This window comes from Heliangelus exortis, chromosome 4 (assembly GCF_036169615.1).
Source record: "Heliangelus exortis chromosome 4, bHelExo1.hap1, whole genome shotgun sequence".
NCBI classification, from domain to species: Eukaryota; Metazoa; Chordata; class Aves; order Apodiformes; family Trochilidae; genus Heliangelus; species Heliangelus exortis.
The window spans coordinates 21,458,335-21,472,683 of NC_092425.1; the positions used below are offsets into that span (position 1 = coordinate 21,458,335).

At 41.8% G+C, this 14,349-nt stretch overlaps 1 protein-coding gene across 6 annotated transcripts in view; it reads left to right on the forward strand.

Moving 5' to 3' along the window:
- STOX2 (storkhead box 2) overlaps window positions 1-14,349 on the forward strand; it is a 71,978-nt gene that overhangs the window by 30,887 nt on the left and 26,742 nt on the right. For 2 of the 6 annotated variants that reach the window (XM_071743268.1, XM_071743269.1), the window contains exon 1: window positions 4,260-4,578. The exons of 2 other annotated variants lie outside the window; for them this stretch is intronic. The gene's annotated coding sequence lies outside the window, so the exon portion shown is untranslated. Of the gene's footprint in view, window positions 1-4,251; window positions 4,579-14,349 lie in introns of those variants that run through there. 2 more of the 6 variants (XM_071743272.1, XM_071743271.1) reach the window with 2 other exon arrangements.

Consider the following 14,349-nt stretch of genomic DNA (forward strand, 5'->3'; position numbering starts at 1 on the left):
ATAGTCTAGCAACCACAGTGGTGGGTCAAGGGTTGGACTTGATGATCTCTGAGGTCCCTTCCAACCCAGCCAATTCTATGATTCTATGATACTCAAGTTTTTTTGGCAGGACTAGCTTTCACTGGGTTAGCTCCCTAAACTGTCTCATAGGAGAGGAGCAACCATAAATACTGGCTGTCCTGGGATGGGTGAGGAAAGTAGTGGTTAGCCTTTAGATTGGTTAGCTCTGCTGTGCACTTAGGCCTCTATGAATGCTTTTGCAAATGATGACTTATCTGTGTATAGGCTTACAGTTTCCTATGGACAAAGGGGAATACCACAAAACATCCCTGTCATAGTGGTGGATTCCTCTTGCCACTGGAAGCAGCAGTGACGATGTCCAGTCCACAGCATTTTCAATATTAGTCCAGAATACCCGAAAGTTGCTGTTAGCAGTAACTTTGTTTTCTGCTGTAGGTCAGGCTGGGATGGTTTGGTCTTTTTGAAGCTTACCCAAATGTACCCATTGGCAGTGAGACTGAACAGTGCACTGATTTTGAGCAGCCCAGATTTGGTCTCTCCAGAATTCTTGAAGAGAGTTTGGTTCTGGTTCCAATGCTAGCTTAGATGTTTGCCTATTAAAAGCACCTATTTCCTACTGAAGTTTTAAACACAGATGAGACTGTATAATTGCTAATGTATGTGTTTGACATAAGTGCTTCAATGGGTATGTATGGGGGTTTTTTATTGCCTGTTTAACCCTCACCATCATAAATAGAAGATTTCTTGCATAAGAGAGACCATTTTGCATAAACTATTCCGTAAAGTTTCCCAGATGCTTAGATTTAAAAAAAAAACAAAACCAAAACAAAACAGATCTAAAAGGGCAAAATGTATGCCTCGAATATGTTGGCTACTAGGGATTGTATAGGTAATGTAACTGGTGCACCGCAGCATTTAGCACAGACTACAAAAAGAATTTGAATGGTCAAATGTGTCACTACACTAACTGGACTACAAATGTGTCAGGTAGCTCTAAGTCATCCTGACCACCCCTTGCTTTTGGATGAAAGCTGTTTTCCTGGTGCTGTTTTGGGAATCCTGATGATTAGCCTGCAGGAACCGGGTGTGCTGGGGCAGTCCTGGAGCTTTATCTGGTGGCTGGAAGAATCCAGGTGTGCTGTTTGTGCATCTCCTCCTGGAGTTATTACTGCTCAGTGCAGGGCCTCAAATTTGGTTCTTGCTGTAACTAATTTGCTTGGTGATAATCTGTTAGTTCGGTACAGGCTGTTTTGGAATTGCCTCCGGGAGAAGTGGGAAGTTGGAACAAACTGAGTGCCTAGCCTAGTTTAATCTTTGCCATAATCTTTCCTTTTAAGCAGTGAATGAGAAAACTGCAAAAACTTCCTGTAAGTTTTCAGCAGAAATCCAGAATTTTTATATCTGGGCAAATCCCGTATGTGGAGGGAGCAGAGATAATTCCATATTTTCAGTTAACAAAAACTGTGTAGAGAAAACTAAGGTATTCTTTGATTTCAGATATTGCAGAAATATTTAAACACCAGATTTTACCTTATTTTCTTTAAATACAAGCGAGATGTCAGTAGGAGTGGTGGCTTTTGACTGGATCCTTAAGCTGATAGTCATGGCACATCTATAAATTGTGCAATTTGGTTGAGTGGTTGCTAGTTTAGCTGTAAGCTGTTGTCAGTCATCTTGTCCTCTCTGGTTGTTTGCCAGGTTCCTCCTCCTGTACTTGAGGAAAAAGGGAATTGCAGATGTTGAATAATTGAAGGTACATGGTTGGTTGCAAAGCCAAATACCAAAACAGATAAAATCATTATGAGTGGGGTTTTTTTTTGTTGTTTTGGTTTTTTGTTTCGTTTTGTTTGTTTTTTCTAAAGGAACCTTTTAAGTATGTAAAGCTGAAAATCACAAGGAGGAAGTGATCTCATGCTTTCATGGCCTTATAGATTGTATCTGAAGCATGTTGGCTTTGTCTGAACTTAGCTATGAACTCCTTGGGGCAGGGTTGGTCGTCTTCCACATCTTGTAAAATGCCAGACACTGCTGATATCACCTGGTGAAGAACCATTTCCTCATACCTGACTTGAAGAGGAAGTGATGAGTTTCAGTGGCATTACTGAAGGAAAGGTGATTGCCAGCATTTAAAGGTTTCAAAGATAAATGGCAAGTAGAGAAGCCAAAGCATTACTATGGGAAATGCAAGAAATAAGCAAGAAAACACTTTGGACATGATATGGCAGTATATCTTTTTAAAAACCTTATTAGAGCTTCTCTGATAAATCTTGGCCTGGAATTTCCTAACCAACCAGCTGTTGCATCATCATCAGAATTGCCTTCTGTTGGTTTCTAATACCTGGCATGGGGAAATGAAGCTTATAGAGGGGTTTAATGTTTATTCACTCTTTCACTTATTTGTTTTGCACAGAAGGGTCGTGCCAGTGGTCTTGAGGATGGTGTGCACATTTCCACTTGTGCAGCCGTTCTTAGCCTTGCTTAGAGTGACAGTTGCCTTTCCAAATTGGTATTACTCTGCTGCATTACCTTCTGGATCTTTTTTTTCCATTGCTTAAGCAGAAAGTTTCCATTTCTTTCAAGTTACCCAGCTCTGGTAATAGGTTGCATGTCAAAGTCTGGAATAAAAGCATTTGTGCAGATTCCTTAAGTAATTCAAACGATGAGTGAGCTCATAAAGGGAAGAACATTGCAATTTAGGCTGGATCAGTGGTTAATTGGCTGCTGCTCTGTTCTCAGCTTCCCTTGTGCCTGAGCACTGGAAGAGGATGAGGTCATGGTGCTAACTCTTGACCACAGCATGCTGTAGAGCTTGTGTATCTTACCAGGGCTTGCATCAGCTGCATCTCAAACACTTATTGTGAGTTACTGTGACACAATTAGTGCTTTAGCTTTTTCCTAAACATCCATCAGCTTGGTGTGGTTTGGCTGTACATGTCAGTGATGCCTGGGGACCATGAGACACACCAGTCCTGGAAACCAAGATGTCCATTTACACTTGTGAAGAAAGCCTTTGGCCCATGATCAGAGAAAAGTTCAAATTCATCTACCAGATCTATAGGAAAGCACCTTTTGTTACCCCATGAATTGCCTTTATAAATTTATTATCGTGTTTGCTTTTGACGCTTTTTTAAAAGACTGTATAGTCAGATAAGCAGCACCAAAAGAGACGGAGAAGGTTGTTTTAGCTTTCTGATTTGCTTTACAGCTTTGCTTTTCAGCGTGTGTGCAGCACTTGTTTTTACAAAGCAAGTCTGAGTAATAGAAACTCCTGCATCTAGTCAAGATAGAGGTGCAAAAACACTTGATTATTGTCATTTTAGACAGTAAGTGGAAAATTGGCCTAAGTTTCTGTAGAAGTATAGATTGTACCTGAGTAGAATCTGAGGGAAGTATTTTGCTTGGGGTCCCTTGTTATATCTTCTTAAACTTTAAAAACAAAACAAAACTGATCTTGAAGCAATTATGAAGCCATGCTGAGTTAAAAAGCCGCATACAATACTGGAAGGGTTTAGCCTTTTGAAGAAGGGGTGGGTTTGGTTGTGGTGACTGTTCACATTTACTTCTGGCTTCCGCAGCACACGTCCCATCATGCCGCTGCCCTTGGAGCCAAAGGGGATTTGGGGCCTATATGGCTTTTTTGGAGTACCAAGCCCCTGCCACGCCCTCGCTGCAGGTGGGAAGGTTGCACATGAGGACAGGAATTCCTGCTGATACAGGAATTGAATTAAAATCGGTTTTACCACCATCTATATTCCCTCAGCCTCAAACAAAAACACAGAGATCCCACAACTCCAAGCCAAACAAAGCAAGCAACAAAAAACTGTTTTTGTTATTGTTTTGTTTCTGAGCTCCACCCGGCTGGGATCTGGGATGGTTCCTGAGGCAGCAGCAGCACACAGAGGTGCATGTCTTGGGGGGAAGCGGGGTGCTTTCGCGATGCTTTCGCGTCCAAAATGTCCGGGGCACGGGTGGCATTTGCTGCAGGAAAACCCTGCCCCGGTTCTGGTCGAAAATGTGCAAATATGTAATGCAAAGGTGGGGTTAACGTCTTATCTTCGACCTAGGTGCATATGGCTTTTATTCCTTGTTTTGGGGGGCACCGAAACGTTGCCAGCTCTCCTTTGAGATTCGGGAAGGGAGATATTGGGGTACGGGCCCCCCGTGTTGCCGCCACGCGTTGCCATGGCGACGGGCGGCAGTGCCCTGCGCGGGGCATGCCGGGGCGGGGCGGGGCCGTCGGGAGGTGCTGCCGGTGAGGGGCCGCGGCACCGGGAGCCCGCCGGGCCATGCCGCGCCAAGCCGCCCTGACCTTGGCGAGCGTCTCTGCCCCCTTCGAGTCCGGTACCCGCTTTGCTGCACAATAAAAGCCCCGTCAGCAGCGGCAGCGCGGGGCGGTGGGTGGCAGAGCTGCGCGGCCCCCTTCGCTCGTCGGTTGATGCGGCGGGCGGGCCCCAGCGGGCCGGTTGTACCGGCTGGGCTGCTCGGCCTCTCGAGGAAGCGTGGACGGTATCTGGCCTGTGTACTCGGGATGAGCGCCGGCTGTGTTGGCGGGTGAAGGTGCGTCGTGCTGCAGCAGGCCGCTGGGAGACAGGCGCTGCGGTACAGGCCGTGCGTGTTTCCTTGCGTGATCACAGAGCCGGTTCGGCCGCAAGCGCACGGTTCGTGTGGCGGCGGTAATATCTCATAGCACGGCTGAATTCGGCCGTGATTTACACACCTGGAAAGTTGTAGAGGTTAGTGGCAAAGCGAGTATATCTGGTACATCTAAGCACTTCTTTTGAGATTCCTTATTGCTAGTGCTGGAGGGCAAAGAAACAAGTTTTTTAATAAGCTACAAAAATTTCAAAGCATACTTAAAACGCTGAAACATCTCATCGGTCTCTGTGTATTATTCCTGTTTAACACTTTAAACAGTCGTCCAGCTGCACAACAGCAATATGCTTTTGTCAGCCCGATGGGTGAGACTCCAGGGGAAGTCTTGTTCAGCTACTGCAAAGTTGTCTGATGTTTTCTTCCAGACTTAGAAAGGAAATTGGTATTACTGTCTACACTCATAATGCTGGAGGTCTCTTTCCAGCTCCAGTAAACTGCAAGTAGGCCCTTAAATCAAATTTTTCAAGTTGAAAGATCCTGTCACAATGTAGAGATACTTTATAGTTGCATCACATCTCATGTTGTAGATTACAAACCAGGCAGTTTTAGGATTTTTACATCTTAATCTTAAAATCTGGGACAGTCCCTGATGGATAAATTATGCATGCACGGTACACATGATGTATTGGGCTGCACATGTGAGATGGGTCTATATGCATGCAGTAGCCAGTTTCCAGACATCATGCAGCCTTAGTTGCCAGGCATCTCTAAAAGTGGGCGATTATTTAAAAAATATGGGAAAGTGTTTCCATGTGCGAGCATGCATGGGTCATAGGATTTCTGTAAATAATGTGGTAAGTCTGTTCTCACCTGATGTCCTTCTCTTTGTTCTCCCTCTACCTCAGTGGACTGTAACTCCCTTTAAATGCTGAAACCAAAATAACTTTTAATTTGCACTCAGCATAGTTGCATGGAAACCTCAGTAGTTCCTTGAGAGGCCAGGGAGCCTTCATCAGGCATTGATTTGCTTTATGATGCAGAAATGGGGAGAGAGGTTTTGGAATAGTTTCAAACAAGTTCTTGGAGTTCTGTATTTTACAGAACTTCCATACAGGTTATTCACTGGGTACTAAACCAGATATTGTTGAAAAAAAACATTATGAGTGTAATAAAATGTTTTGTACAAGTATTTTATTCTAACGGTAATGTTTGCACTGAAGCTTCCTGTGCCTGTGACTGCAAGTATATTTTGCATGGAAGGTTTTTCTGTTTCTTGCATTTTAAACAATCATTGAAAACACTGTAATGTATAATGCATATTTATTTCAATCTTGGGAACATAGGCTTGCGGTTTGGAATTATCTTGAGAAATCCTTGCCTAAACAGTAAGGCACGATGCTTCCAGACTTGCTTTTTTTTTAATTTTTTAATTTATTTTTTCACTTTCTGGAACTTACTGCTAGCTTTGAATACCTGTGAGTAAACTAGCCAGCAGACAATTTGAGGAGAGTGATCCACACTTGAGGCTGTCCACACTTGCAAAATAAATGACTTGAGGAATCAAGATCTGCAAGTTGTTTGAGGCTTCATCTCCTGTATACTAGCTCAGGAGTCAGCCTGTAATTCACTCAGTTTGCTGGGAGCTGTCTCAGAAAGCATTTTTATTTTACCGCATTACTGAAAAAAGGCTGCATGTCATGCAAAGGCAATTTAAAACCCATTTATTTTCAGCATTCTTGTAATTCCCATTATTTGAAGTAAAACACATCTTCCTGACAGACCAGCTTCTTAGTTCCCTTAATCCTGCAGTAAAGTGATAATCCTTGATTTGTGACCTCATAGGCTGTTGCTAAGGAGAATGCTGTGATATCACAAAGCCAGCAGTGTGACTTCACTGTTGGTGGAAGCCATGGTTGAAGGAGGTGGCCTGCTCTCTGGAGGCCTGGGGGGAGGTTAATACTGCTGGTGTTCTGCAAGCTCTTCCTAAGGAGCAGTACCTGGCAAGCAGCCTCACGTAACATCTGTCTTTGTAGATGATAAATGATACAGTCAGAGCCTGAATGTGAGGGGAAAACTTGTGATTGTTTGGTGAAGTTACTCCTGCCCTTGAAAGCAGTTATGGTATCAGAAGGAAAATATCTGGGAAGTTACGCAAGGCTTTGACATCCTCAGTCTCCAAATACCATGAGGATATTAGTCTGACTGCCGACATGATTTTCTCAAAAACCAAGAATTCTTTGCTGTGTATCCCTCTTTGTCTGAAGAATATATTTTGCAAACCCAAAGCTTCTCTGGGAAACACTAATTACATCAAAACTTCCATCAAGAAAAGTTTCTCAGGAGCAAGGCAAAGACATGTAAATCACATTCAAAACTTTGTTCCCTAAAGCAGACTTTTAGGCTCTTACTTATACATGGAAGCATGAAGGGGATCCGTAACTCTAGGCATTCTGACTGAGACTTTCACATATTCCCACATAGTTTACATGCATGGATTCTTCTCATGTTCAAGTCTGAGCTTTTATGCCAGGTTCCAGAAACAAGTGCCTAAAATTAGGCCCCTAAGTAACTGTCCTGATTTTCAGAAGTGCTGAGAGTACAGCAGCACTCAATGGAGATAAAGGGAAGTGCAAATCTACATCAGTTTTGAAACTCAAGCTGTGCGTACTGGAAACAACATATGGCAATAGGAACCAAATTTGGCTCCTTCAATATCTCTGCCTTTGACCATAACAGGAAGTTTTTAGAGAAACATTGTATGCAACTATAAATGTCAGTGTTTATCTACTTTTCAAGAGTGAAGCTGTCAGAACCCTGGAAAAAAAATATTAGCAAAAGAAAGCCATAGTTCCTTTGTTTTAACATTTGCTTTTGATTATGTTAGGGACCATATGATTGAACAACAGGAAAACACATTCTTGCCTAGAATCAGTATTTTATTTTTAGTATTGATAATTCAATTTTTCTTCGTCACCTTTCTATGTGTCATATGAGAGGTCATGCAGAAGAATTTAGCAGGATTATGTATGTACAGCTGCCCCCATTGATTTAACTTTTGGAAGTTGTATAAGCTAAATCATGTTAAAAACAGTATTCTTACTCCAGAACAAGGGGGATTTACACAGGTCTAATTACACCAAGATCATTCTGGCAACAATTTAGTCTTTAAGACTAAAGCCATAAGGTCAGTTTGGATCTTATCCCTGTTACACAGATGTTACCCAGATTGTGTTTAGAGAGTGTATCAAACTAGATGCTGTGTAACAAATCTACAGTGCAAAACCTTAGTTAAATGTAGTGCTAGAATGCAGGATGCACTCCAGGAACCCTTGTGTTTTCAAGTTCTTGTGGATAACACCTTCAAAAGACATATCTGTGTTGAAGAGCTGCTCAAAGCAGCAGCAGGTTTCTGAAGACAGTGTTGACCATGACATACCTAACTGCTTTCCCAAAAGTGTCAACCACTTCCCAAAAGTGTTTTGGTTGACACTGCCCAGAGCACTAGCATGCTCCCTCAGTGGACTGATGTTGCATGTCTGCCTTATAATGGACACTTCTAATTTACTCTTTCTTTACTATCCTGTAGGCTCCATCCTTCCCCTAGCTGTAGTCTTGCACCATAAAAGCTTCAGAGCAACCCTTTGGAGAAAAAGCCTACCTAATGTTTCTTTTTAGTGACCCTGCCTGCTCCAAACACTGGGAGGGCTCATTCAAAGCCCTGTAGAATGCTTGTTCCCTTGGCAGAGTCAGGCATTCAGGCTCATGCCTGAGCATCCAGGCTTGCTCCCTCTGGTGGGTCGCTGGCTCTTGGGCCTTAGCTTTGAGCTGCAGCACAAGATTCAGTGGCTCTTTCAGGCTTTTAGCTGAGACTTTGCAGAGGCTTTCATTGAATCCTTTGTGTGGCATGGGGTGAAGGTCAGCCTAGGAAACAAAACAGAGCCAAGCACCGAATGGATGCAGAGTACATGCAGATCTGCATTCACAAACAACTGTCCTTTTTTTTTACTTCTTTCTTCACTGATACACACAGCCATTCCCACTTTGCTTATTCCAGCAGTCCTGTAGATCCTTATATTTCCCAGCCTTCCTACAGCTGGAGGCACTAAATTTATTTCCAAATCGTTTGGTTATCATTTCTGTTTCCGTTTAGCCCTGCTAAGCATTTGGATTCTTTTAACAAGTCTTTCATCATTAACATCACACATGCTGGCTGCATTGCCTGCTTTAAGAGTAAAAAATCATCTCTTTCCTTATGTTTCCTTTTAACCTGTTGGCTTTTTTTCTTACTTACATTGCTTCTTGGTTTTCTCTCTAATCATCTGCTGCTAATTCAATCTTCATAGCCTTCATAGTTTTTTCATTAGGTAGCCTCTGCATCAGCTCTTTAAGACAAAAACTTGTAACCACCAAAGAACCAGAAGGAACAAGAAAGGTTTCAAGAAATTCTCTTAGGGCTACTTACATCCCTCGTGGGCGTTTCTGCACAGCTTCTGATGTCCCAGATGGGGTGGCCAGGTGAGGATGGAGGCATGGACCATCCTCCTCACCATGTGTAGTGCAGTGTTTACTGATGATCAGAAATGCTTTTGGAGCAGCACTGGCACTGGCAGAAACACTCTTTGCCTTTCTAAATAAGAGTCATATTGGCCCATAAGGTCTGGGTAAATTGAAGTCCTGCCTGTAGGCCTAGCTCATTGAAATAATATGGCAGTAACTGTAAGTCCTTTTTTTTATAGTCCAGAATAAGGAATGACAACATAATGACAAGATAAAGAATTGCTTCTTTTTTTTTTTTTTTTTTTCATCTCTTGTTTTAATGTGTCCTAAGAAAATACTGTCTTGCTATGGCATACAGTCTAGTCATTCTGAACTTAGATGTATACAGCATCTGTGCTTTGATGCCAAAATTTTGTTACATATGTTTTTCTTTCTGTGTATACTGTTTACTTGCCTAATTTGTTCAAGAAATTATCCCAAATTTCTCCTTTTGCTAGCCTTTTGGTTTAGTTTAATGTAAGTTGAGATCATCATCAGATCCTGAGATTGTTTCAGGAATCTAGTCCTGATATCCTAGTTCAGGTCTCTATACTGAATAAGATGGCAAAGACACAGTTATCTTTATGTTCTCCCATCTTTCAGAAAACTGGGTCATAGTGACACTTGGGGAGCACAAGGACTCTTCCACAATCTAGTGCTTTATAACCGATTGGTGAAAGTGCAAGAGGAAAGTCTTGTCAAGCTCAGTTTACAATGCAGAGGAGAGAAAAGCGTGGCAAATTGTGGTTCCAGGAAATGGTTAACAGTGTTCTGTGCAGCAGGGATCAATACCAAATATTTGAGTTTAATAGCCTTATTAGGAATCTGAAGGATGGAGAGGATAGTGGAGTGGTAACCCTATCTGTCAGATCACAGCTGCTCAGGTTCATTCAGATGCCTGAGGAGGACTTCAGAAGGCACTAGCAACAGCTGAGTGAAACAGCTGAGCAATTCTGCAAAATAGTGACATCAGCAATGTAGTGTTGAGCAGTGCAGGGAACACTGGCAAAATAGTGCTCAAGTAAGGTTTCTTACTTTTTTAGGAGCAAGATCTGCACTGCACATTGCTGGGGTCAGTGCTGGGCATGTTACATAAGCCAGGAGTGATAATTAGAAGTGGTAATATGTAAGAAAGACTAAGTTAAGAAATACGTTGGAAGTCATGCAAGAGATGGCTGTCTGTGGATTTCATCCTTGTTTTGCATACTGTGTTGAGTTTTATGGCTCACATACAAGGAGATATTTAGATTCCTGAAATTTCACTTAAAAAAATGAAAGGACAGGAGGAAGGGAGCAACAGTAGCAACAGTAGTTGCAACAGCAACTGGAGCAACAGTAGTAAAATGCCTCCTGTAGGTTTTGTTTTACTGCTTCCTGAAATAGAGTGAGTGCTCAGTGAAATTAAGAAGCAAAAAGCATGTGAAATGGGCAGAAGGAATTATTTTAATCTGGTGAGTTGTTTAATTGTGGGAACCCCAGGTTCCAGGTACTGTCATTTATTTGGGGAGGTAGTTTTTGTTTGCTGCAAGTGTTGATACTGATACTAATTGGGAAAAAAAATTAAAATCTACCAGTCCTTGAGGATCTCAAACTCTGTCTGTCTGAAATGAGGGTATTTTTCTGTAGATGCTGTGCACAGTAGTGGCAATCTGTGCAGTTTGACCACCATGATCTGGTGCATTGCTGAACTGTTGTACTGTAGCATTTTCCATGTTCCTGTCCTCACAGCTGATTCCTGCACAGGAAACCAAAGGAATGACTTGGAAAGAATTTTGAGCCATTTGGGTAACAGGGGCCACTGCATCTACAGCATGCAGGTCATTCATAGGGGCAGAATATTGTACTACAGCTACTTCATGTATTATGTTGTAAAATACTTTTTATTTCATAAGCACTAAAGTATACGTTCTTTAATCTACTTCAGCTGTAGTCAAAACTCTACTTTCCACCACAGGGTAAAAATGACCCAGTAAACTCTCAGCTGCTGTCTTAGGAGTGTCTGTAACCTTTTCTTTTTAAAACCATTTTCGGCACTATTTTAATTGATTCCATGCCTGGCCTTTTCATCAGTTCTCTTCTAGCCAGGAAAAACAGGGCTGTTAAGGGCTGCTGCAGTACCATGGGACTTGTGTTCACTGTTGCAGGTTCTTATTTTAACCTGAAGTTATCTGCCAGTCATCACTATTTGTTTGAAAAGCTGTAACCACTGAAGTATCATCTTTGGGATGAAAATCCTTCCATGGTTACAGCAGTCAATATAAATGAGAGGGCACAGTATGTCATTGGATTGAATTGCTAATCATCCCTTCACCTGTCAAGAATTTTAGCTGTTGACAAGACTCTTACTCTGTTTGCTGCAGCATCCCCAGCCACACTGAAAATGCTTTCTGGCTAAACCAGACAGGATAGTGAAGAACATGAGGCTAAGACAGACTGATTGTTATATTTCAATATCCATATCTTGTGCTTTCATGAGTGTTTCCAAAGGAATATTTTTCCCTGCCTATATCAAATTTCACCTCAAAAGAAAATACCTAGATTTATCATTGTTTGTTACAGGTTTTTTTCCTTCTTTTCTCTTTCATGTGCTTGGTTCCTCTTGCCAAACCTCCTCTAGTGTCAGATTTTTGTAATGCTCCTCTCTTTTCTTGTATTTACTGTTTGCCTCCAGAAAACAGGCAGGCTGTTTTGTTTTTTTTTTTTGGAGGAGGTTGTGTGGTCCATTAATGACAATACAGCTTTAGTGTTAATTGAATTAATTTAATAGTAACAGCTTTCTATGCAAAAAACCCCATCATCCCTCACATCCTGTAGTCCTAGCTACAAAATCTGTTAGAGAATTGTGTCATTTAAAATGTCACATGCTTTCCAATGAGCTGTAATTTTAAAAAGCCTCAATTAGTAGTTGATTTCTAAAAAAAATTGGTTGTTTTACCTACTGGGCTTTTGGGAGAAGGAGTTCTGTGGGTTGCTTTGTTTTTCCTCTTAAGACTTGATGGGTTCATTCAAATGCTGCTTACTGGGCTGTTGTACCAGCAACCCTAGTGGGGGTTATGGTTGTGTCCTGCAGCAGGTAATTTTTAAAGTATTGTTTTGTTTTCATTTGTTTCTGTGACTCCTTCTAGCATGTGATAAAGTGGAGATACTTAACAATGGGTAACAGATGATAAGAATTGGATGGCTGAAGATTCTTAATCATACCCACAGGGTGAGCTGTTAAAGTGTAACGGGTAAGGTCATGGTCTTTCGAGTAAAAGAAGGAATATTTGCTTCAAACTCAGTAGTTATAGGCAGCTTAAAAAAAAAGCTGGAACTGGTTGTTCGGTTGTGGGGTCACCATGAACCACCAATGTAGTACAGCTGTGAAGAAAGCAAATTTCATTCTTATTATATATAGGACAGTATGTTTCCATTAGAAGTATGAAAATTTCAATTTCCTTGTACCTGACACAGGTGAGCAGTTAGCTGGAGCACTAGAATATGGTGCAGAATTCTGCTTGTTGCTTTTAAAAGAAAAGTTATGTAAGTTGGAGTAAATGTAGAAGAGTCTTGAGGAAATTATTACTGGGACAGGAGAGGAGACATATGAAAGAACACTAACAGTGTGCTTTTTTCATGCCAGGGGAGTGAGATCTGAAGGAGGGGAGATATGTTCTCTGCAAATACATTGGGATGTAAGCAGCAGGAAGGAAAAAAGGAAAGAGAATTTAAGCTTCTAGACAACATTAGCACAAAAACAGATGGTCAGTGCTTGGTGGAATATTGCTGTATTTAATACCCTGATCATGTTCCTCTTGTGTTATCTTAAGTAATTTCTTAAAAGAAGTATGGGATTTGTTCAGGTAAGACAAGTGGAACTTATTAGCAGAGTGCAAGTATACTGTTATTAGTGGAGCACTAGTATGTAAAATTCTTTAGTATTAACAGATTTCCTAAAGAAATACGTGTAAGTTTGTATCTTTTCTGATGTTCCTTTCTCTGATTTCTCCTGGGTCCACAGGACTCATGGGTTGTGTTGTGTGTTTGGATGCTTCCTGGCTTAGGAAATTGGTTCTTGTAGAACTAATGATAGATAATAATGATAGATGACCATAGTCTCTGCAGCTACAGACTCCAAATCCTGAGTGATGATGGCTGATTTTAGCCTCTGAAATTCAGAATCCACTTAAACTAGTGCAGGCTACTCTTGAGTTTTCTCATGCTCTTGATAACCTCCTTGACATCTTTTGGCTGTGTTGTTTTTTAACATTTTTTGTTCTCTGCCCCCCATTTGAGCACATTCTTTTTCTAGTCCTGACTTTCTCTCTGGTGACAATGAAAGGGCTGTGGCAAAGGAAGGGAATCCCAGGCCCTGGCTCAGCCGGGCTCAAGGATGTATGCAAGCTAATGTGTGGAGTTTGACAAAGGAGGCTGTGTTCAGCTCCAACACAATGTGTGTGCAAAGGAAGAAAATGGGATCTTTACATAATCTGCTTTCTCAGTGTATGGTGATGGATCTCGGGCTCCCCTGTATTCTGTATGGGTCTGTGCGGATGCACGTGCATGCATGGAGTTTGACAGGGAGAAGTATGTGGTCTGTTTGTGCCATACACTGTCAATTAAGGCAGCTTTTGTTTCAGCACCAAGTTCTGTAATGTCGTAAGGGGTGGTGCAGGATGGAAGAACACAGGAACTGCCTTAATTGGGAAGAACGTGGTATTTTAGCTAGGCCTTCCTTTGGCAAGGTTACACTGCAGTAGCATCACTGATGATGACAGCAGTGGTTTATCCACCAACTTCAGCTCTTCTAAACATTCTTATTTGTATTTTCCCTGCTGCTGGTCTCTGCCTGGTAAAGGCATGTCTAAATGTATGTGCAAGCAAGATGCAAGTGCATCCCTAGGTGTGTGTGCACCATGAGCACCTCAGCGTCTCTAGGGCATCACACATGCAGAAGGAATTGCCTCACTCAGTGAGCTTACAACTCTATTACTCTATTCAGAGTAGCCATAACTTTAGTTTAAATGCTAGAGAAATTTGTTACTGAGAAAAGGTATTTGGGTCCTGGTTTTATCTTTATGTTTCTTGTGCCAGTACTTTAACTTTGGTGATAGTAACATGACTACTGCTACAAGAACTTGAGCATCTGTGGACAGGCACAAGCCCAGCTATTCAGCTTTGCATTAACATTGTTTGCTGCAAAGGAAAAGCAGATTGAAG